The 22,095-nt window shown below is 33.3% G+C and overlaps 1 long non-coding RNA gene across 19 annotated transcripts; it reads right to left on the bottom strand.

Annotated features, from left to right (window-relative positions):
* Nucleotides 1–1,600: 1,600 nt before the first annotated feature.
* On the bottom strand, nucleotides 1,601–21,111 carry LOC105629701 (uncharacterized). 19 transcript variants are annotated; one of them, XR_016322129.1, is made up of 7 exons: nucleotides 14,059–16,703; nucleotides 12,979–13,831; nucleotides 12,804–12,847; nucleotides 12,250–12,535; nucleotides 8,678–8,765; nucleotides 8,118–8,187; nucleotides 1,601–3,450 (listed from the first exon to the last, which is right to left on the bottom strand). It is a non-coding gene; the product is annotated as an uncharacterized LOC105629701 (long non-coding RNA). The 19 variants fall into 19 exon arrangements; XR_016322133.1 differs by lacking the exons at nucleotides 12,979–13,831; nucleotides 14,059–16,703 and adding an exon at nucleotides 20,885–21,111 and having other exon boundaries at nucleotides 12,250–12,354; XR_016322130.1 differs by lacking the exons at nucleotides 12,979–13,831; nucleotides 14,059–16,703 and adding an exon at nucleotides 20,885–21,108.
* Nucleotides 21,112–22,095: the final 984 nt, after the last annotated feature.

Genomic DNA, 22,095 nt, shown 5'->3' with positions numbered 1-22,095 from the left:
TGAATGGTTTTAGGTATCACAGTGTTTGTTTTAGTTAAATCCGTTTGAAGAAAACGTGTTTCTCCAATTTTAGGTTGTAATTTATATTTAGTACCAAAAGCAGAGTTCATTGCTTTATAATGAATTTTATATATTAAAGCTATAGGAATAGATCCTTGTTTCATTTTATAATTATGGGTTTTAATTTCCAAAACAATACTTTCTAAAATATTTAAATCATTTAATGAGACAGTCATATCTGGATAGACCTCAAAAGAGATCGGTCCTTCACTTAAGCTAGTCTCAACAGATCCTAATAAAGAATCTTGAAAGTTTAAAAATCTAGCATCTCTTACAACTGCAAGAATACTAGTGTTTAATCCTTCTCTTGTTAAAGGTTTTATTCCTACTTGTATTAATCCTATATGAATATATTTATATTTTTTACTTTTATGGTGTTGCAAAGTTTTAGAAGATAAAAGAGTTATCCTTTCAAAAGGTTTACTGAGTTGAAAATCTCTTTCTTCAGTTTTAATCACATAATCGGTTTTAAATAAGTTAAATTTATTAATTTTATAAATCTGTTCTTTATCAACTTTAGGTATTTCCCATTCATCAATTGCTTTACTAAAATCCTGTAAAATTAATTCATTTCTATTAATGACCCTTTTAATTTCGGAGTTATCTGAGTCTTCAGATCTATTACTACTAGCCGATCTACATAACAAAGGATCCATTTTATAAGATACTATAAACCTTAATGACAACTGTTCCGGTTATACCCTTCCTGTTATACCCTTCGCTGCCACTCACACATGGGTCTTAAGCACGGGTTCAGACGAAATAGGTTCAATGGAACAAAGTCAAGACTGTTTATAATATATTATAAAATGAAGTCTTTATATGTATACCAACAAGCAGATCTAAATCTTTAGGCTCTGATACCAACAAAAGGAAAGGACCGTTTAACAAATCTCAGATTTAGATCTTACAGGTTTAGAAACATATCATACATATCAAAACCAACATAAGCATTTACTAAACAACGATCTACATCAATATACATATTAATGAACATATCATTAATATATATATCAAGTAAGATACTATTATCAATTGGATTTATTATCATATAAATCATTTAATATGTTTAAGTATGGTACGTAGCGTTGTAGCACAAAGTTTCCCTTGTTTATCAAGTGCAATGATAAACACCAGGAGGTTATGTGTTTCCAGCTGATATACCAATACTATTTATAAACAAATACTGTTTAGATCTAATATTTTACTTCAGAATCAACATACAATTTAAACAGTTTTTCTGATGTGGAAGATTAGACTAAGCTGCATCCATAGAGCATACTTATACAACAATCAAAACACAAACAAGTTTTTAATTTATGGTTTAGGGTTCCTGCAACCTTGACTTGGGATCCCCAGAATCAAGTCAGAGTGTGGAGAAGGAAGAAGAAAGGTGCCGTTAACACGGACTTATAGAAGTAGCAGTTTAATATGATATACAAAATAAAACTTTTATTTTATTACAAAATTGAAATACAAGATTTAAAATATACAAATTTAATTGATAAGTTCAGACTAACCTGAATCTTCTAGCCTTGAACCCTTACAGTAAAGGAGAGGAGAGAAACAAGGTAAATCTAAAACTTATTCCTTCACAAAGAGGAGAGGCTCTCTTTAAATAACATAGATTGGAATCTTTACTATTTGCTTTACACTGTGGATGAACAGTTCTTTGTCTGCCATCGAATCTTTACTGTAGTTGACTTTACTGTGGATGAACAGTAAGTTGTCTGCCTTTGAATCTTTACTTTTTACTGTTGAAGATGCTTTTACAAATTATCCGAGGAAGAGGACGAAGAAGAGGATGATGAGTTGTCCTGCTTTTTCTTTTTAAGTCTGTCTTTTACCTGTTTTTTGCTTTTCCCTTTCAGTTTTAACTTTGCTTTAGATTTATCATCTTTACTTTTAATTTTTATGGCGGATGTAATGCTGTCTTCATCATCACTATCACTGGTCGAATAGTTGGAGGATGAGGAAGATGCTACGGAGGCCCAAGTCTTCTTTTTACCTTTATGGGCTTTTTTAATGGGCTTACTGGATGAACATGCACCAATTGCTTTACTTGACGAAGTTTTTATTCTTTGGTCCGCACTAGTTGTCAAATGTTCGAACATTTCTTGGCAAATGAGTTTATACTCCTCAGGAGTTTTAGCGGCTGCTAACCGGGCCTGGCATTGGGCTTTTTGGATCCCAAATTGTGAGTTTTCAGAAATGGCCAATGTAGATGCATAGGTTAGAGTTGGTTTAATGGGCTGAGATAATTTACTGCGGATCCATTGATTAATTTTAAGTTCAGTGGTGGTATTTTTGAAGGATCCCCACCATTTAATTTTATGGCGTTTTACTATCATGGGAATGGAGGTTCCCTGGAGAGGCTGAGAATCAAAAAACCATTGATAAACCCAGGGTGTGAAGAAGGTCATACAGTAATACATTAAGGATGGTATACTGATTTCTTCAGGTGTGGGTTTATAATGGGTTTTAAAATATTGAAACAGATAATGGATTCCATGAGGAATAATCTCCTCAGAGAGTCCTTTATATTGCCACCAACGTTTAAACCAATTGGGGATATTACTGATTTTAGTAAAAGTGGTTTGATCAAAATAGATTAACCATGAATGAGTATAAGTGGGATTTTGACTACAAAAAACTTTGTCCCACGCTTCCATATAATCAAAATAATTATAAACAGTACTATGTATATGTTTATATAAAACTTTGAATTTTACTGGAGTATAAAGAGATGGTGCAGGCCAACTTTGAGGATGAAGAATCCGTTGGATTTTAATAGAGGAATATAAAATAATAGATTTATTTTTAGTATCAAAATTATGTTTAATTTTTACGGAGTCAGTATCAATCAAAATATTATGATAATATTCCTGGGATTTGGAAAGGTCATTTGGAATAAAATACCAATCCTCAGGGTAATATCGTTTTGAAATCAACCAAGGATTTATATTATTATAGCCATCCTCGATCGGAATTTCATAGTCAAAATAATTTTTTACAAACCATTTATGTATATTACTGGTTTTATGATATTGGATTTTTAGCAAATCCACAGCCATTAACGGATTTGATAATTCTTTACCGTCTACCGTTTGAGACGGAATAGCCGTACCATGGGCGGATACGATCGCCTTAGTTGTAGAAGACATACCTGTGTCCCCCGCTGAAGAGGATGCCATTGACTGTAATGCTTTAAGAACTTCTGGAGATTGAGAGAGTTCCTCAATCCATAGTTTAAGGTCTTTAGTAGGGGTGGATATAGTGTTTAGGTTTTTACTAAGGTCATCTGAGTGCTCAGAAAGAGCTTTACTAGGGGAGGAAGATTCCTCTTTAGATTCTTTGCCCTTGCTTTTATCCTTCTTTCGTCCCATGATACTGTAGGAATTCGCGGGTGAGAAAGTCAGGGATACTATTTTGATTGCCAGGAATAAATTCAATATCAAAATCAAAAACACTTAATAATGCTTGCCATCGTGCAAAAATCTGTTTAGAGGCAAGATTTTTAACATCCTTTTGCAAAATATCTTTTGCAGATTTACAATCAATTCTCAATAAAAATTTTTGATTTAAAAGATCAGATTGAAATTTATTAATATATATGACTATACTTAAAATTTCCTTTTTAATAGTAGAATAATTAAGTTGAGCAGGAATCCAATGACCAGAAGTATATTGGATGATACGCTATTTACCATTTATTAGTTGTTTTAAAATACCACCATATCCTATGTCCGAAGCATCCGTTTCAACGATTTTAAATGCTGTAGGATTAGGGATATACAAATAAGGTATTTCTTTGACTAAAGACTTGATCTTTTTTACCAATTGAGTATGCTGATTTGTCCAAGGACCAACATTTTTACGTAAACGATCATGCAAAGGTTTTATCATACAATTTAAATTGGGATAAAAATCAATAACATAATTTAAACAACTAAGAAATCGTTGTATTAAATTTAAAATAAGACATCATAAAATTTATTTGGAATTCACAGAAAAACCTAAAAAGAAACAATTAAATTTACTAAAAGCTCATTCTATTAAAATTTTAGAAATTAATTCTTTAATAATTAAACGGTCCTTTCCTTTTGTTGGTATCAGAGCCTAAAGATTTAGATCTGCTTGTTGGTATACATATAAAGACTTCATTTTATAATATATTATAAACAGTCTTGACTTTGTTCCATTGAACCTATTCCGTCTGAACCCGTGCTTAAGACCCATGTGTGAGTGGCAGCGAAGGGTATAACAGGAAGGGTATAACCGGAACAGTTGTCATTAAGGTTTATAGTATCTTATAAAATGGATCCTTTGTTATGTAGATCGGCTAGTAGTAATAGATCTGAAGACTCAGATAACTCCGAAATTAAAAGGGTCATTAACAGAAATGAATTAATTTTACAGGATTTTAGTAAAGCAATTGATGAATGGGAAATACCTAAAGTTGATAAAGAACAAATTTATAAAATTAATAAATTTAACTTATTTAAAACCGATTATGTGATTAAAACTGAAGAAAGAGATTTTCAACTCAGTAAACCTTTTGAAAGGATAACTCTTTTATCTTCTAAAACTTTGCAACACCATAAAAGTAAAAAATATAAATATATTCATATAGGATTAATACAAGTAGGAATAAAACCTTTAACAAGAGAAGGATTAAACACTAGTATTCTTGCAGTTGTAAGAGATGCTAGATTTTTAAACTTTCAAGATTCTTTAGTAGGATCTGTTGAGACTAGCTTAAGTGAAGGACCGATCTCTTTTGAGATCTATCCAGATATGATTGTCTCATTAAATGATTTAAATATTTTAGAAAGTATTGTTTTGGAAATTAAAACCCATAATTATAAAATGAAACAAGGATCTATTCCTATAGCTTTAATATATAAAATTCATTATAAAGCAATGAACTCCGCTTTTGGTACTAAATATAAATTACAACCTAAAATTGGAGAAACACGTTTTCTTCAAACGGATTTAACTAAAACAAACACTGTGATACCTAAAACCATTCAATGGAAAGACATCACACTTCCGGATGAATGGATTTTGGAAGGAGTTGTACCTCCTCCAGTACTAGAACCATTAAAACCAAATATCAATTTACAAAAAATTGAACAATTTGAAGATGGTAAAGTAACATTAAAATTTAATAGAAGTCAAAGTATGAGGTATACAGGGTCATCTTCCTCTGTTACTCCAAATGAAAATGATAAACCCAGTTCCTCCATACCTTCTGTGATTTATGCTAAATATAAAGAACCTGAGCATAAACCAATAATTCAAACTTTAGTAAAACCTAGGTACTCTACCTCGGACATTCCTAATAAAATGAAAGGTGTTGATTATAGTTCTCACATTCCACAGGCAGTTTATAATCCTGTAGATAACTATGTTAATCAACAATCCAATTTAGTAAATTCATCACTTGAATCACCAACAGCTTCAGCTATAACTGAAAATGTTAGTGATATCAATAGAGAATTAAATGTTTTAAATAAAGACGATATTGAAAAAGATTTAATAAAAGAAGTTTCTAAAATTAAAACACTAAAAAATGAAGTTAAAGAATTAAAAAAGGGATTTCAATTGCATGATAAATTACTAAAATTATTAGAATCCCAATTTGTATCTAGTTCTTCTGAAGACGAACAAGATAATGATATAAAAGAAGACATAAACCAATTAAATGAAGACGTAGATGGTAATTTCCTCAATTTATTACAAGAAATAACTTCTAGGAAATACTTAATAAAAATCAATCTTAGGATAAATGATTTTATTTTAGATGCAATTGCACTGTTTGACACAGGAGCAGATTTGAATTGTATAAAATCGGATTTAATACCTAAGAGATATTGGTCTAAAACTAATGAAAAACTTAGTACTGCAAATAAATCTAAACTCGAAATTATAGGTAAAACAGATGCACAAATAGTAAATCAAGGTCTAGAAATAAACTCAGTATTTCTATTATCACCTCAAATCAATTATATGGTCATTTTAGGAACTCCTTTTATAAACCTAATCACACCATATTCAGTTAAAGAAGATTGTATTAAATTTAAAATAAGACATCATAAAATTTATTTGGAATTCACAGAAAAACCTAAAAAGAAACAATTAAATTTACTAAAAGCTCATTCTATTAAAATTTTAGAAATTAATTCTTTAATAAAATCTAAAGAAGAAGACATAAAAGATATAACCAATAATGCATGTTTAAATAGAATTAAACAGCAATTAGAAACTGAAGAAATACAAACTAAAATCATATAAAAGCCTTTTGTATGGTTATTCAACAAAATGGGTGTGTGTGTGAATAAAAATGCAAAGTAAATGTACAAAAGATTTAGAATGCAAACATGGAGAATCTAAACTTAACCCTCAAAACACAAAAGCCTTACTTCACTGAATTATCACTCAAGATTTGTTTCAACCTATCAACCTATATTACCAAGCAAGAGGCTAATGGTCCCACCAACTAATTTATTTAATATACTCTTTCCGTTATAAAAAAATAATACATCATTCCTTTATTGTTTGTCCCAAAATATAATTTGCTTTTCTTTTTTGCATTATAATTATTTCTTAAATTGTATATCATGTCTTTGTTAAATTTTATCTTAGTTTCAATAATCCTCGTAAATTCTTACTTATTATTTCAATATAATAATTCCTCATATATTATTTAAGATGACATAATAGAAAAGTTATATAAATAAACTTGTTTTTTAACTATAATAATCACTACTTTCTTAATCTATGTAAAAATAGAAAGTGGACTATTCTTTTGGGCCAAAGAGAATAGTTTTTTTAAGGATCATTATAAATAATATTTTTTAAAAAAGGATATACAATTTATCGTAGTTATATGCATACTAAAAAAAAAAAAGCAATTTACCAACGAATTGTGTCCCTTGATGCATATATATATATGAATCCAGAAATTTCAGATTTTGGAATGGCTAAAATTTCTTGAGTTGATCAAACTCAAGGAGATACTAGCAAAATTGTTGAAAAATAGCAAGCTAATTTGCTTTATATACTCGACTAGAAAATGAGAAAATATTGAAAATAAGAAAAAAATAAAGGGCTATATTATTGCTTTTTAATTTTCTAATTAAATATAATGACCGGAAAATTAAATAAGATAAAAAAATATTCGACTCAAGTATCACTATTCGTTAAAAATATTAAAAATAATTTAAAAAAATAAATATATACACCTTTTCAATTACAATTAGTGCAATAATTATATTCGATATTATAATTCTTATTTGGTTTTTATTTTTAAAAAATAAAAAATAAAAAACTTTTTGATGTTAAAGAGGTACCTAAACGGATTTGAATCCCTTACTTATAATCGGACTTGGATTCTGGCAGTAATATTTTAAGTGGGTAAAAGACCTGCTGCCATACTTTTATAGGACCAATTTTTAGTACCTTTTAAAAATAATAGTTTTATTATATGAATTATAAAATGGTCTCAATAAAATTATGAAAAACAAAAAAGTAAATATATATACACACATGAATAAAAAATTAAATTATTTATATTTTGTATCACTAAAATATTACTATAAATGTTAATAAAAAACAATTAAATTACTTTATATTTTGTACCAAATAAAAAATTACATTTATTGCATTATATATAAATATTTTAAAAAATAATTTTTCTAAAGTTAAAAATGAAAAATAAAAATCATCAAGTATTTACATTAAGATTTAAGATTTTTTAAAGAGATATTAAATTCAAGATTAAATATTAAGGTTAAATTAATAAAAATAAGGCAAAAAGAAGAGGAAAAGTAAATGACTCCTTGCTTCTGATTAAATTATTAAGATAATAATTATATGATTAATCAATACAATTAAGTACTTTATTATACCTTTGAGCTCAAAATATTTTACTAATGGTGCGATTATTAGGTGAATTGACTATCTTAGAACATAATATGATTTTGCATTTAAGGTTGTACCATGGGACCAATAAATATACAACTTAGACAGCATAGGTGAAAAGAACTAGTTACCAGAAGCCATAAAACTAGCAGTATAACTTTTGGGCTGCATTTATCAACATAACCAAGTTGCTCCTTTGTCCTACAATCCAAAATAAATGAAAAAGATTTTAGAAACAATGAAATGACAAATGAAGTTCAGACAAAAGGACAGGATTCAATTTAGCATCGTGATATGTCTGCATACATAGTTTACAAGTTCATTAGCCAATCTCTAGGCTGATATAGTATGGTAAGAAAAAATTAAAGAAAAACAAACAAATATCACCGGAACTTAGGTGTCACGACCCGATTCCACGGGCCAGACCGGCACTAGGGCCCAGGTAAGTTTAAGGCCCCCGAGGCCCGTAGTAAGTCTGAAACACTAAATTTGCTATCTTAATATAAATTTCAAATATTCAGCCCATATTACAAAAAAAATAAGCCTCAAGATTTATTTCATCTCATTTCTAATATAGGGTCACAGAATCATTTCATCTACGATAATACACGACTAAATGTAAGTAAATTCTACAACTGCGGAGTCACTAACTGTTTGATATACATAGCCTTTTATACATACAGTTACATACTGGAATAATTATGGAACTAAGGAAAATTTCTTTGATGCCTTGCGTCGAAGAAACGTAACCTGAATCGAACTAAAGAGGAACTTACTTCCTGAAAAATTAAACAAGACATGTGAGTTTTTCCTAAAGTGATAATTATTGCACAACACATACAGTCACACAAATGTATAAATATATCAATCTAGTCATCCGATTAGTTATATGCTCACACAGCCAGTCACACAAATGGCATATCACCAGCACTCACAATTATTAACATCTTCATATAATCACATCACGTGAAAATTGGTCTGTGGCGTCACCGAAACCCCGATGAGCCGTCCTCCCACATGGCCCATCCTCTCATAACGTGTGCACCAAGGAGCCGATCCCCCATACTGGCCGACCGGTCTAATCCTCACTTGACCAGCCCCCTCATTGTTTTTCCATTCTCTCTTTTCTTTCCCATACCAACAGGAGGCAACCTGATCGTCTCCATCAAATCTAGATCATCAGGCGCTCACAACAAGAGGCCACCCTGCGGGCTGCGATCAAATCTAGATTATCAGGTGCGCCCAATAAAGAAGTCAACCTGTGGTTTTCCATATCATACAAATCACGACAGTAGGTACACACGGAGGCGCCGATCTCCCATTTACCCGGCCGATGGTCCAACCGTCCTCACAAACCCATGGTGACCCACTTCATCCCAATTCCACACAGCAAAGCACGACATTATCACAACACAATTAATCAAGTATTGCAACTAAATGCAAGCATATTAATCAATTAAACATCGTAATGCAATGCACAATTAGACATCCAAAATCAAATGCAAATAAATAAATAAATAGTCTTAACAATAAACAACAATAATAAAATAAATAACAATAATAACAATAATAATGAAAATAAATAAATAAATATGTAAAATAATTATATGAGTAATAAAAATAATAATAAATAATCAGAGCACTCTATTTATTATGTACCAAGTCATAGAATTAATCTAAATGAACTTATTTAATCATGTCATTAATTAAAACTAGTCTAGGTTCTATTGAAATTTCGGCAGCATCTCCCCTAAAAATAGGACTATCTACCTATTTAAATATCACAATAATATATATAATATTAATACACACAGCCCATCCGTCGAGCAATCAATCAAATCGAATACCCGTCCGCCTTTAAATGACAATATCGCCATTTAACATCCATAACAACTTACATGAGCTTAATTCATATTCTAAATAACATCATTTATCAGTCATTGGATACATACGTATGTATATACAAGCATATGTGCATAATTAACTTTCATGATTAATTCTTATTCCATATCTTTTCATTGGTACCTAGGCATTTAAGACTTCAAGCTTAACCTCTTCCCACACATTTATATGAATATACCTCATAAGTCGTACATAAGCTTATATGTGTCTTTCTTTCTTCATACCAATACAAAAACCAAGTTTCTAATCAAACCTACAACCTACATGCTAACAAATTCGCCATTCGGCAAGAAATTTATTTATCGCATCAATTCTCATCCCATCATTCTCAAGGTCCAAGTAATAGAATAATGCGGAAGCAATTGTAACAATAATCTAACCTTTTCTTTATAAGGATTCAACTCATAGCTTCAATTACGTAACAATTTAAATACTTCTCCTAGAATTTTGTTCAACATTAGCTTAGCACCTAGTTTTTTCCTCCAATATCATGATTCATAGCAATAATCATCTAAGTAAATTTTAACATTACTTGAGAAGTTAATCCTAATTGTACTAAATTGCTCATTAAATTAGTTATAGCCTAAATTTAGTATGAAGAATTAAATTTCTCTAATAAAATAGCATGAATAAAAGCTAGAAATGAAAATCCCTTCATAAACTTTGATTTATGCTCAATCCTTCAATCAAATTAAAAAAAAAACAACATACATTACTAAAAGAAAGGTTGGAAATTGCTTATACAGTTGCGAAAATACCGAAAAACTGAATATTTTGGATAAAAGTGACCGGAAACAGCTCCAATGAGCAAAGTCTGATTCTGCCGTCGCTAATTTGGCCGGAGGAAGGAACAGTGACGTGGGGTAAAGAGATGACAGCGAGGGAGGAGCTGGTTCCGCCGGCTGGTGGGGGGCCTCGTCGGAAAAGTGCAAGAAAGAAAGAAAAGAAATGCCACTGTCCCTGCCGAAGAACGATGTCGCAACTCCTTGCGATTTGCTGCACCAGTAGGTGAATGACGATGGAGAAGGAGGGAGCGGAGCTACGCTGTCGACGGGGATGAAGCTGGAGTCGATCGATCGCCGGAGGGTTGAGCTAAAGAGACCACGCGATTTCCCGATCACAAACTCGCAAGTCTCCTGTGAGTGTACGCCAGAAACGAAAGGAGAGAGAGAAGAAGGGAAGCGAGGGCTGCTGCAGTGACGAGGCGACAATGAGGTTGGCGATGGTCTCCGGTGGTCGGAAAAAGAAAAGCAAAAAGGGGAGGGGGAGGGGTGTCGCGCGCATGGCGCTGGCGCCAGGAAGGAGAAAAGAAAAAAAAGAAAAAAAAGAAAAAGAAAAAGAAAAAGAAAAAAAAAGGAAAAGAAAGAAAAAATCTTGGGCTTCTAGACCATTCCGGTTCGATTCGAACCGGTTTGGTCTAATTTCAATGATTCGGCTCTATTTTGTTCGGTTTGCAAGTTTTTCACTTATTTTTCAGATTATTCGTGTGGTTTTCGAAAAATCAACTCCCGTTTCGGGTCCAGTTCAATTTATTTTAATTATTTTAATTAAGTTTCATAACATTCCTCCGTTAACTAAATAAAATAAAAATATAATTAGTAATCATATTTGATTTTTAGGAAAATTAATTTATATATATATACATAATAGATCAATTGCTGGACTTTCATTTTATTATTCGAAAATTTCACTGTTCTCGATTCAAAATTTTCGACATTATATTTGGGCTTGGGCCCAATTGCAAAAACTTGAACTCAAATTAGAATTGTTCACTATTTACGGCCCATACTGTCAAAAATCGAAATTTTTGATTTAATAAAAATTCAAAGGTTTCGAAAATAAAAATTCGGGGTATTTCATTAGGTGAAACAGCAACTTTAAGAATAAAAAAAAAATTGATATCTCGAAAAATAAGCCATAAAAGTACTCAAGAAAGAAGACAATCACATGCTTTCAATTTTAAAAGCAAAAAAAAGAATAATAGAACTGAAATGTTTAACACACTAAGCAAAAAGGGAACAAGAACAGCATCCAACAAAGTGAACAACAAGCTTTAATGTATATCCATATTCAATCATGAGCTTGAGGTTAAATTAAGTTAATAACCTAGCTAATATATAGAGCAATAAGACAAATTTAATATATAAAAATACTCTATTAAAAATCCCAGAATATCTAAAGTTCTGCTACTAATGGGTTTTCACAAAAAAAAAAAAAAAAAAAAAAGGGAAAGGAAGCTGCCACATCAAATGAAGGAAACAAGAACACCGTTGTTACTCAAATTCTGTAAAACTTATGTTTACCATCAAAGAATTCTGTAAAACAAGAACAAAGAAAAACAGAAGTAAAAGAAGAAGTGACCTGGCAGCAGAAACGGCATGCCCAAATTCATGCACAGATACGAAGACATCAAAGTAGAAACAATAAATAAGCAGCATCAGCAAATGAGAGTCTCCAATCACACACCTAAACAAAAAGATTCAAATTAGAAACAGACAACAGCCTCATGTTATCAATTCATAATAAAAACATTCAACAAAAAAACCCCAAACAAAAAACCCCAAATTTATTTCTCCTTCTTATTTGAGAAGTTAAACAAGAGCTTGCAGCAAACCGCTCTAAACTCAAAATGGGTATAATCTCGTCTCTAGACACATGAAAAAGAAAACATAAAATAAAAAAATAAAAAAAGTCAGATAAATAAAGAAAAATAATTACAGATGAAAAATAATAGATCAATTATAGATAGAACAAAATCTAATCACGAAATTATTAAAATTAATATTATTATTATCATTTTGAAAAATATAAGAATGATAAATGGAAAAATATTTCCCTTCTCTTTTTTTTTTTTTTTTTTCTCCTTCTCTTTGTTCAGAAGACAGTGAAAATAGAAATAGGTGATGCTTTTATACCTCAAGGTAACGAGAGAGTGATGGTGGCCTATTAACCTGTTCAGCTGCCATTAATTTCTCAGAAGGTCAGAGAAAGAAAGTGAAAATCTATTCAAAGAAAGTGATGTGTTTTTTTATGCTTTCTTTTAATAGTAAATTATTTTTTAACTTTTTATTTAAAAAAGAAAAATTGGACCTGGACAGCTGGAATTTTACTTGGGAAATTGGAGACACAAACTCGATTTCACTTGGTGCAGTGACAATTATATATTGCAAGATTACCAAGTATGTCCTCTCAAGACAAGATATTTTTCTCCTATTGTCCACCTACACGTGACCTCTACCACCAGCGTGGACCCACTAATATAGTTCAACTTCAATCCTACACAATTTTTATATCAACGGCCAAGATTAAAATTCAGATATCGAACGATTCAAATTAAAATGAACGGTACTTTTATCAACGCCCAAACCACCTACCACTCAAGGAAAATTAATTGCTATTCATATTAGCTTTATATTATTTTTAGAACACTGTGCTGCTACTCTCTCTGATATGTCTCAGTCATATGAAAGTAAAATCAAATCAAATCTTAAAGAGTTGTAATATTAAAAAAATTCAAAATTTTTACCCTTTATAATTCCAACCAATTACCCTAATTAATCACCGAACAAAAGCGTGCACAAACGCATGTAGTACCATTAATATTAACCCACTAAGTCAGATATGCCTACATTGTCACATCATATCACGTCACATCATATCACGTTCTTCGCTTTTTTGAACATTTACGCTAACCTGGCGTGCACTATTGTCTCACACTTGGTGGAGCAGAGCCAGGCGCCAGCCTTATTTTCCTCTGCGCATGATGAGAATTCAACAATTTAAATCGAAAAAAATTGCAATTTATTTAGAATTCGAAGTTATTGCTCACGAGTCAATATATCGACGGTACCATCGTGCTCCACGTGAAGGGCCGGAGATTCTGCATTTAGGGTCCCCAGCAACCGGCCACTGGACCGTAGCCGCCGGCAGCCGTGCACCTTGGCTGGCAAATCGAACCACCCAATTTTACAAACGATACAATATTTTATTCGTTTGGACGAAAGGATCACTAATATGTGATCAAATTAAGGTGGATGTGAACCATTTGGCAGAAAATCGACCTAGAATGTTCCGTGGACACCGCTTTGGGTTTTCCGATTCCGGCCACCATACTCAACACCGAAACAGTCAAATGAAAGAGGAAGAGGAGAGGAATCGATCGAAACCTACCTCGAATTCTTAGGTCACCTAAAACGGCGTGAATGGCTGGAAAAGTTGCTGCGACGGCGCCAAACCCTTTCGGTCGAATTTTCTCTCGATCCGGGCTCAAATCGCGCAAACCAAGGCTTGAATCGTACTCCTTGCGACGAATAAATGATTTTAGAGCCTCACTCGCCAAAAACAATGGTCGTTTGACTGGAAAACGGGAAGGAGAGGGAGAGGGGAAAGACAAAATGAACATAGAGATAATAAAAATGCAACCAATGAAAAGCCTGAATCCTCATTATTAACTTTTGGATAAACAACAACTATAATAACAAACGTGCAAAAGTTCTGATCCTGCATTGACAACAGTCCAAATTCAATCCTACTCAATTTTTTGTAACTAATATTACAATTCAGACATTCAACTATCCAGATTAAAATATATAATTTTTGCCTATGAAAATATATAATCTTTTGCCCTCAGACCACCTACCATCTGCCCATAAGCTTAGGAAAATTAATTGCACATATTAACTTTATAATATTTTTAAAACAGTGTGTTACTACTCTTTCTCATATGTCTCGTCAAAGTGAAAGTAAAATCAAATCAAATCTTATAAGAGTTGTAATATTTAAAAATTCAAAATTTTTACCCTTTGTAATTCCAACCAATTACCCCAATTAATCACAGAACAAAAGCGTGCACAAAAGAATTCTTATTGAAGAATTCTGTAAAACTTATGTTTACAGAAAATGTCAACTGCAGCCAAAGAAAATGTGAACTTATGTTTACCACAAGTTACTGTCGACAGCTTCAAAACCACAAAGAATTCTTATTATAAAGAAGGAAGCAATTTGTGCGAAGAACTGTTGTGCGGTGCCCACTCAATGGGATCCACATTTGAAACAAATAAAATAAAAAAAAAAGAAAACGTGGTAGGAACCACACGTAGTTGAAAAAGGAAAGAAGGAAATGAGAGATTCCTTTGGTAGGTGACCTGTATTTCGGTGGACGCATAATTAACGCGTCCACCCTCTCCTATAAATAGGAGATGGCTCAGCCATCTCAACACACACAACCGAGCGAAGAGAGTGTTGTTTGAGAGTTTCAGTTTTAGAATTGGGTTTTAAAAATCGGGTAGAGAGAATAGTGAGGATAATTTGGGAAACACTTTTTGAGTGCCACTATTTTTGAATTACTTTCTTTGTAAGCCTACTATTTTTAAATAGTGGAAGAATTATTCGGTTTTTATCCCGTGGACGTAGCCCTAAACAGTTAAGGGTGAACCACGTAAATATCTGTGTGTCATATTTCTATTTTTTCGCTGTGTTATTATTCTCATAATTTTATTGACGGGCCCTAACAAATGGTATCAGAGCCGAAGGTTTACCGGATCCGTGGATATATTTTGAAAATAAATATACCACGACGACGAGAAAATTACGCCGAGTCCATTGGTGCAGTCAGTTCGGATAGACGTTGCAGAATCGACTTAGTGATGAATAGTAAAATAGTAACTCAAAGTTGATGGTGAACAGTACTATTGGCATTACTGTTGCTGAGTCCGTTTCAAGTAAGCCCAGCACTATTCACGCATAGTACTATTCACGTATACAGTTACTATTCACGAATACAGGTACTGTTTACGTATACTGTTACTATTCAGTCATACGGTCACTATTCACGTATACTACTATTCACGTATACGGTTTTTGTTGGTGATAATATTCTGCACAAGTCAAAAATGGACGATAGAACAACAGGCACAATGGTGAAGCTCAACTCATCAAACTATGCAGTATGGAAGATATTAATGGAAGATCTTCTATGCTGTAAAGATCTCTTTGAAACGATTGAGTTGAAAGGGGCCAAACCAACTTCAATAAATGAGACTGATTGGAAATCGACTAACAGAAAAGCAGTCGCAACCATCAGACAGTCTGTTGAAATGAGTGTCATAAATCATATCGCTCATGAGAAAGATGCCTATTCAATTTGGAAGAAGTTGGAGGACATGTACGAGCGGAAGAATGCCCAGAACAAAGCCTTTTTAATTAAAAAGCTTGTAAATCTAAAGTACAGAGATGGCGAAAGTGCTTCAGATCACTTGGGCAAATTTCAAGAAATAGTAAACCAACTGACGACGTCAAAAATAGTGTTTGACGACCAGGTGCAGACACTATTCTTATTGAGTTCGTTGTCGGACAGTTGGGAGACACTGACTGTTACGCTCAGTAATGTGTCGGAGGGGAATCTGACCTTAACCACAGTTAAGGAAAGCATTCTGAATGAAGAAACCAGACGTAAGGAGAATGGTACGAGTAGCAACTCAGATGCACTCGTTACAGTTACAGAAAGGAGGGGGAGAAGCAAAACTAGATATCCCCAAAATCCAGACAAATGTGACCATTCACGGAGAAGATCCAAGTCAAGAAAAGGTGTCACTTGTTATCATTGTGGCAAGCCCGGTCACATCCAAAGGCACTGCAGAAAGTGGAAGAAGGAACGAGCCAAAGAAAATGATGAGGAAAAAGATGAGACGGAGGTAGCTTCAGTAGCTATTGATGCTGACGCACTTGGTGATGGTAGTGCGCTGATTTCTCATGCTGGTCTCAGTGAGTGTTCCACTAGTCAACAATCTCTATGGATTATTGACTCTGCATGTTCTTATCATATTTCTTCAAAGAAGGAATATTTCTCTTCACTTACCCTCGGAGATTACGGCCATGTCAAGACTTTGAATGGCACTTATGTGGAAAATTGCGGCATTGGAACAGTATGCATCAAAACCAATGCTGGTTATGATCTCTGGTTGGAAGATGTAAGATACACTCCTACAGCAAACTTCAATCTGATCTCAGTTCATTGTCTTGATGAATTGGGATATGCAAATCTGTTTGTTAACAGAACGTGGAAGCTTTCCAAAGGTAACTTGGTGTTCGGTCGAGGAAGAAAGTTCAACACCCTCTACTACACCCAGGCCAAAGTTTGCACAGGAGTAGTGAATGCAGTTGAAGATTCATCTGTTGAGTTATGGCACAAACGACTTGGGCATTTGAGTGAGAAAGGAATGGAGACTCTCACTAAGAAGAAAATGCTATCTCTGAAAGGTTTGCCTCTAAAGATATGCACCGATTGTTTGTCTGGTAAACAACATAGAGTTTCCTTTCAAAGATCTCCTTCTCCATCTAGAAAACCTGGTATTCTAGATTTGGTACACACTGATGTTTGCTCAATGGGTGACAAATCCTTGAGTGGTTGCTCATATTATGTTAGCTTTATTGATGACCATTCTAGAAAGGTGTGGGCTTTCCCAATAAAGTCAAAAGACCAGGTGCTGGATATGTTTAAAGTCTTTCATGTCAGTGTTGAAAGACAAACGGGAAGAAAGCTAAAATGTGTTAGAGCTGATAATGGTGGTGAGTACAGAGGTCCATTTGAGAAGTATTGCTCAGAACACGGCATCAGACTTCAGAAGACAGTTCCCAAAACTCCACAGCAGAATGGAGTTGCAGAGAGAATGAATAGAACCATTGTTGAAAGGGTTCGATGTATGCTCTCTCATGCTAAACTTCCTAAAACCTTTTGGGCTGAAGCAATGAATACTGCAGTTTACTTGATCAACCTTTCACCTTCAACCTCCCTCAAAGGAGATGTTCCAGAAAAGGTGTGGTCAGGGAAAAATATTTCTTACGATCATCTTAGAATATTTGGCTGCAGGGCTTTTGTTCATGTTCCAAAAGATGAAAGATCCAAGCTTGATTCGAAGTCAAAACAGTGTATCTTCTTGGGTTATGGAAATGATGATTTTGGGTACAGATTATGGGATCCAGTTGAAAAGAAGCTCATCAGAAGCAGAGATGTCGTATTCCTGGAAGACCAAACCATTGAAGACTTTGAGAAAAATGAACAGCCAAAGTCCATCAATGAGTTTCCTGTTAGTCTTGATGCAAAACCTCGTATAGAACCACAAAATGGTGAAGAAGATGATGATGAAACTATTCAGAATGATGCTGAACCAGCTCCAATAGAAGAACTGCCTCAATTGAGAAGATCTGCAAGAGGCAGGATACCTTCCCAGAGATATTCTCCTAATGAGTATGACTTGTTGACTCAAGGGGGAGAACCAGAGAACTACCAAGAGGCAATGGAAGATTGTAAAAAGAATGAGTGGTTGAAAGTCATGCAAGATGAGATGGAGTCCTTGCATGAGAATCATACTTATGAGTTGGTGAAACTGCCTCAAGGTAAGAAAGCACTGAAGAACAAATGGGTGTTCAGGTTGAAGACTGAACAAAACAACTCACAGCCAAGGTACAAGGCGAGACTGGTTGTGAAGGGATTCGGTCAAAAGAAAGGAGTTGACTTTGAAGAAATTTTCTCACCCGTTGTCAAGATGTCTTCTATCAGAGTTGTGCTCGGATTAGCAGCTAGCTTGAATTTGGAGATCGAGCAACTTGATGTAAAGACCGCTTTCCTCCATGGTGACTTAGAGGAGGAAATTTATATGGAGCAGCCAGAAGGGTTCAGAGTCAAAGGCAAAGAACATTTGGTGTGTAAATTGCAGAAGAGCTTGTATGGCCTCAAACAAGCACCCAGACAGTGGTACAAAAAGTTTGACTCTTTCATGATAAATCACGGGTATGAGAAAACTACTTCTGATCATTGTGTGTTTGTGAAAAAGTTCGTAGAAGGTGACTTTATTATTCTCTTGTTATATGTGGATGATATGCTTATTGTGGGCCAAGATGCTAAGAAAATTGAGAGCTTGAAAAAGGAGCTTGGAAAATCCTTTGCCATGAAGGATTTGGGATCAGCAAAACAGATACTCGGAATGAAGATCTCCAGAGACAGGAAAAAGAGAAAGTTGTGGCTGTCTCAAGAAAAGTATATCGAGAAAGTTCTCAGCAGATTCAATATGAGCAATGCGAAACCAGTTTCTACTCTACTTGCAAGTCATTTCAAATTAAGTCTCAGTCAATGTCCTTCAAGTGAGAAAGAAAAAGAAGAACTGAAGAAGATTCCTTATGTATCCGCCGTTGGCAGCTTGATGTACGCCATGGTATGCACAAGACCGAATATTGCTCATGCTGTTGGTGTTGTTAGCCGATTTCTTTCAAATCCAGGTAAAGAACACTGGAATGCGGTAAAGTGGATTCTCAGGTATCTTAAGGGCACTTCCAAAATCTGCTTATGTTTCGGTGATAATAGACCTGTGTTAGATGGTTACACAGATGCAGATATGGGTGGTGATGTTGATTCTCGCAAATCAACTTCGGGATATCTGATGACCTTTGCAGGAACAGCAGTTTCTTGGCAATCAAAATTACAAAAATGTGTTGCACTCTCATCAACTGAGGCAGAATATATCGCCATTACAGAAGCTAGCAAAGAACTCTTGTGGATGAAGAAATTCCTACAAGAATTGGGTGTAGAACAAGAGAAGTACATTCTGCTATGTGATAGTCAAAGCGCAATACATCTCAGCAAGAATTCGACCTTTCATTCAAGGTCAAAGCACATTGATGTGAGGTATCATTGGATACGTGATGCGTTGGAGATGAAGTTATTTCAAATTGAAAAGATTCACACTGATGATAATGGCGCTGATATGATGACTAAAGCTTTACCTACGGAGAAACTTGTCACTTGCAGAAAGATAGTGGTATGGCTAATGTCCCCACTTGAGTGTGCAGGGGGAGATTTGTTGTGCGGTGCCCACTCAATGGGACCCACATTTGAAACAAATAAAAAAAAAAAAAAAAACGTGATAGGAACCACACGTAGTTGAAAAAGGAAAGAAGGAAATGAGAGATTCCTTTGGTAGGTGACCTGTATTTCGGTGGACGCGTAATTAACGCGTCCACCCTCTCCTATAAATAGGAGATGGCTCAGCCATCTCAACACACACAACCGAGCGAAGAGAGTGTTGTTTGAGAGTTTTAGTTTTAGAATTGGGTTCTAAAACTCGGGTAGAGAGAATAGTGAGGATAATTTGGGAAACACTTTTTGAGTGCCACTATTTTTGAATTACTTTCTTTGTAAGCCTACTATTTTTAAATAGTGGAAGAATTATTCGGTTTTTGTCCCGTGGATGTAGCCCTAAACAGTTAAGGGTAAACCACGTAAATATCTGTGTGTCATATTTCTATTTTTCCGCTGTGTTATTATTCTCGTAATTTTATTTACGGGCTCTAACAAGAACTTCAGAGCTTACAAATAAACAAATATTGATTCATCTCATTAATGTCCTTCTTAGCTGTTAGTATCCATCATCCTCACCACTCTCAAGATGTGAAACCAAAGAGCAAATCAAGAAATTTAACAAATGAAAATCAAAAGCATCTCACTCCACCAAACAAGATGTCAAATATGAAGCATCCATCAACTCTTCCTCTTTTCTGATAAATATGGAGTTTCTTTCAGACTTAATCTTTCATTTCTCATTTATATTCTATTTCTTAGAGTGATAAAGAACTTCCATCTCACTTGATAAAGCGAATTTTGTTTTCCTTATTTCAAATTTAGAGCCAATTATTTTTAAATTTTGAGGAAGTAACATTAAAAATTGCTCCAACAACATTTATACATGAATCAATCATAAACATTATCACAGTCCATAAATCCAAGCATTATAGAAAAAAACTTTCCAAAACAAGAACAAAGAAAAACAAAAGTAAAAGAAGAAGTGACCTGGCAGCAGAAACGGCATGCCCAAATTGATGCACAGATACACAGACATCAAAGTAGAAACAATAAATGGAAAAATATTTTCCTTCTTTTTTTTTTTTTCCTCCTCTTCGTTCAAAAGACAGTGAAAATGGAAGGAAAAAGGTGATGCTTTTATACCTCAAGGTAAGGAGGGAGTGATGGTGGCCTATCAACCTCTTCAGCTGCCATTAATTTCTCAGAAGGAAAGAGAAAGAAAGTGAAAATCTGTTCAAAGAAAGTGATGCGTTTTTTTATTGTTTCTTTTAATTATAAATTAATTTTTAACTTTTTATTTAAAAAAGAAAAATTGAACGGCTAGGAAGTAGGAATGGGTTAGTGGGTGAAGATCAAGAGGTTATTATGGTGTCACTGAGATCAGTGACTTGGCAAATGTTAAAAATTAAAATGATTTATTAAAATTATGATTATTATCCATTGTTTTTGGTGGGTAGTTGTATCATCAATCTTGCCTGGCTTGTTACTTTCCTATAAAAACAAAAATAAAAATGTAAATATGGTTTCCGGCTTTACTGCCTTAAAGGACATGCTTGGGAATAAGAGAATCCGTGTGTGTGTCTATATATATATATATATATATATATATATATATATATATATAATCCTAAAAATAATAATAATAATAAAAGAGTTAGGCTTTTTATTTTTTAAGTATTCCTATTTTTCTATTTTTATAAATTTTTTGAGCTTTTTTTTTCTTTTATATTATCTTTTTCTTTATTTATATAGTTTAGTTGGCTATCGAAATAATTTTTAAATTTATTTATATTTATATTTAAAGAGTTGTATTGATACCATATCTTTGTTTGAAAATTGAATATAACAAATTTGATTATATTTTCTATGTATCTTTTTATTTGAAAGCTTTTGAATTTCTCCTTTTTTTTTATCTCTCTAACCATATATCGACTTCTATATTGTTTGTATTTATTGTGCCTTTTATTTCGTTACTGCAAGATCAGGTGAACTTTTTATTTTTTGCTTTTCTTTTTGGATTGAGTTTTTATTTTGTTGATATTTTTCTTGGATCGAGTTTTTTAAAATTTTTGTTATTTTGTTGCCTTCATACTCTTTGATTACAGGCCACTTTGATTATTTTGATTGCAGTTTCCAATTATAGGTTGTTTAAGCATTAAAAAAATATTATTGGTGACTCACTAAAATGCAGATTAAAGGTGAGTTTGATACCCATTAAATATAAAATTTTATATTTTTTTATCGCCTTTCTTGCCTTTCTATTTATCTCCCTAAATAATAACTATGAATTTAGAAAAGAGTCAAGGAGTTAAAAAATATTAGCTTAAAAATGTAAAACCATGGCTCTGACTTGT

The sequence above is a fragment of the Jatropha curcas genome, chromosome 8 (genome assembly GCF_041381405.1).
Source record: "Jatropha curcas cultivar XTBG-Jc1 chromosome 8, XTBG_Jcur_1.0, whole genome shotgun sequence".
NCBI lineage: Eukaryota > Viridiplantae > Streptophyta > Magnoliopsida > Malpighiales > Euphorbiaceae > Jatropha > Jatropha curcas.
Note: the sequence above shows the minus strand (reverse complement) of the source record. Positions and strands in the feature narration are given on the sequence as shown.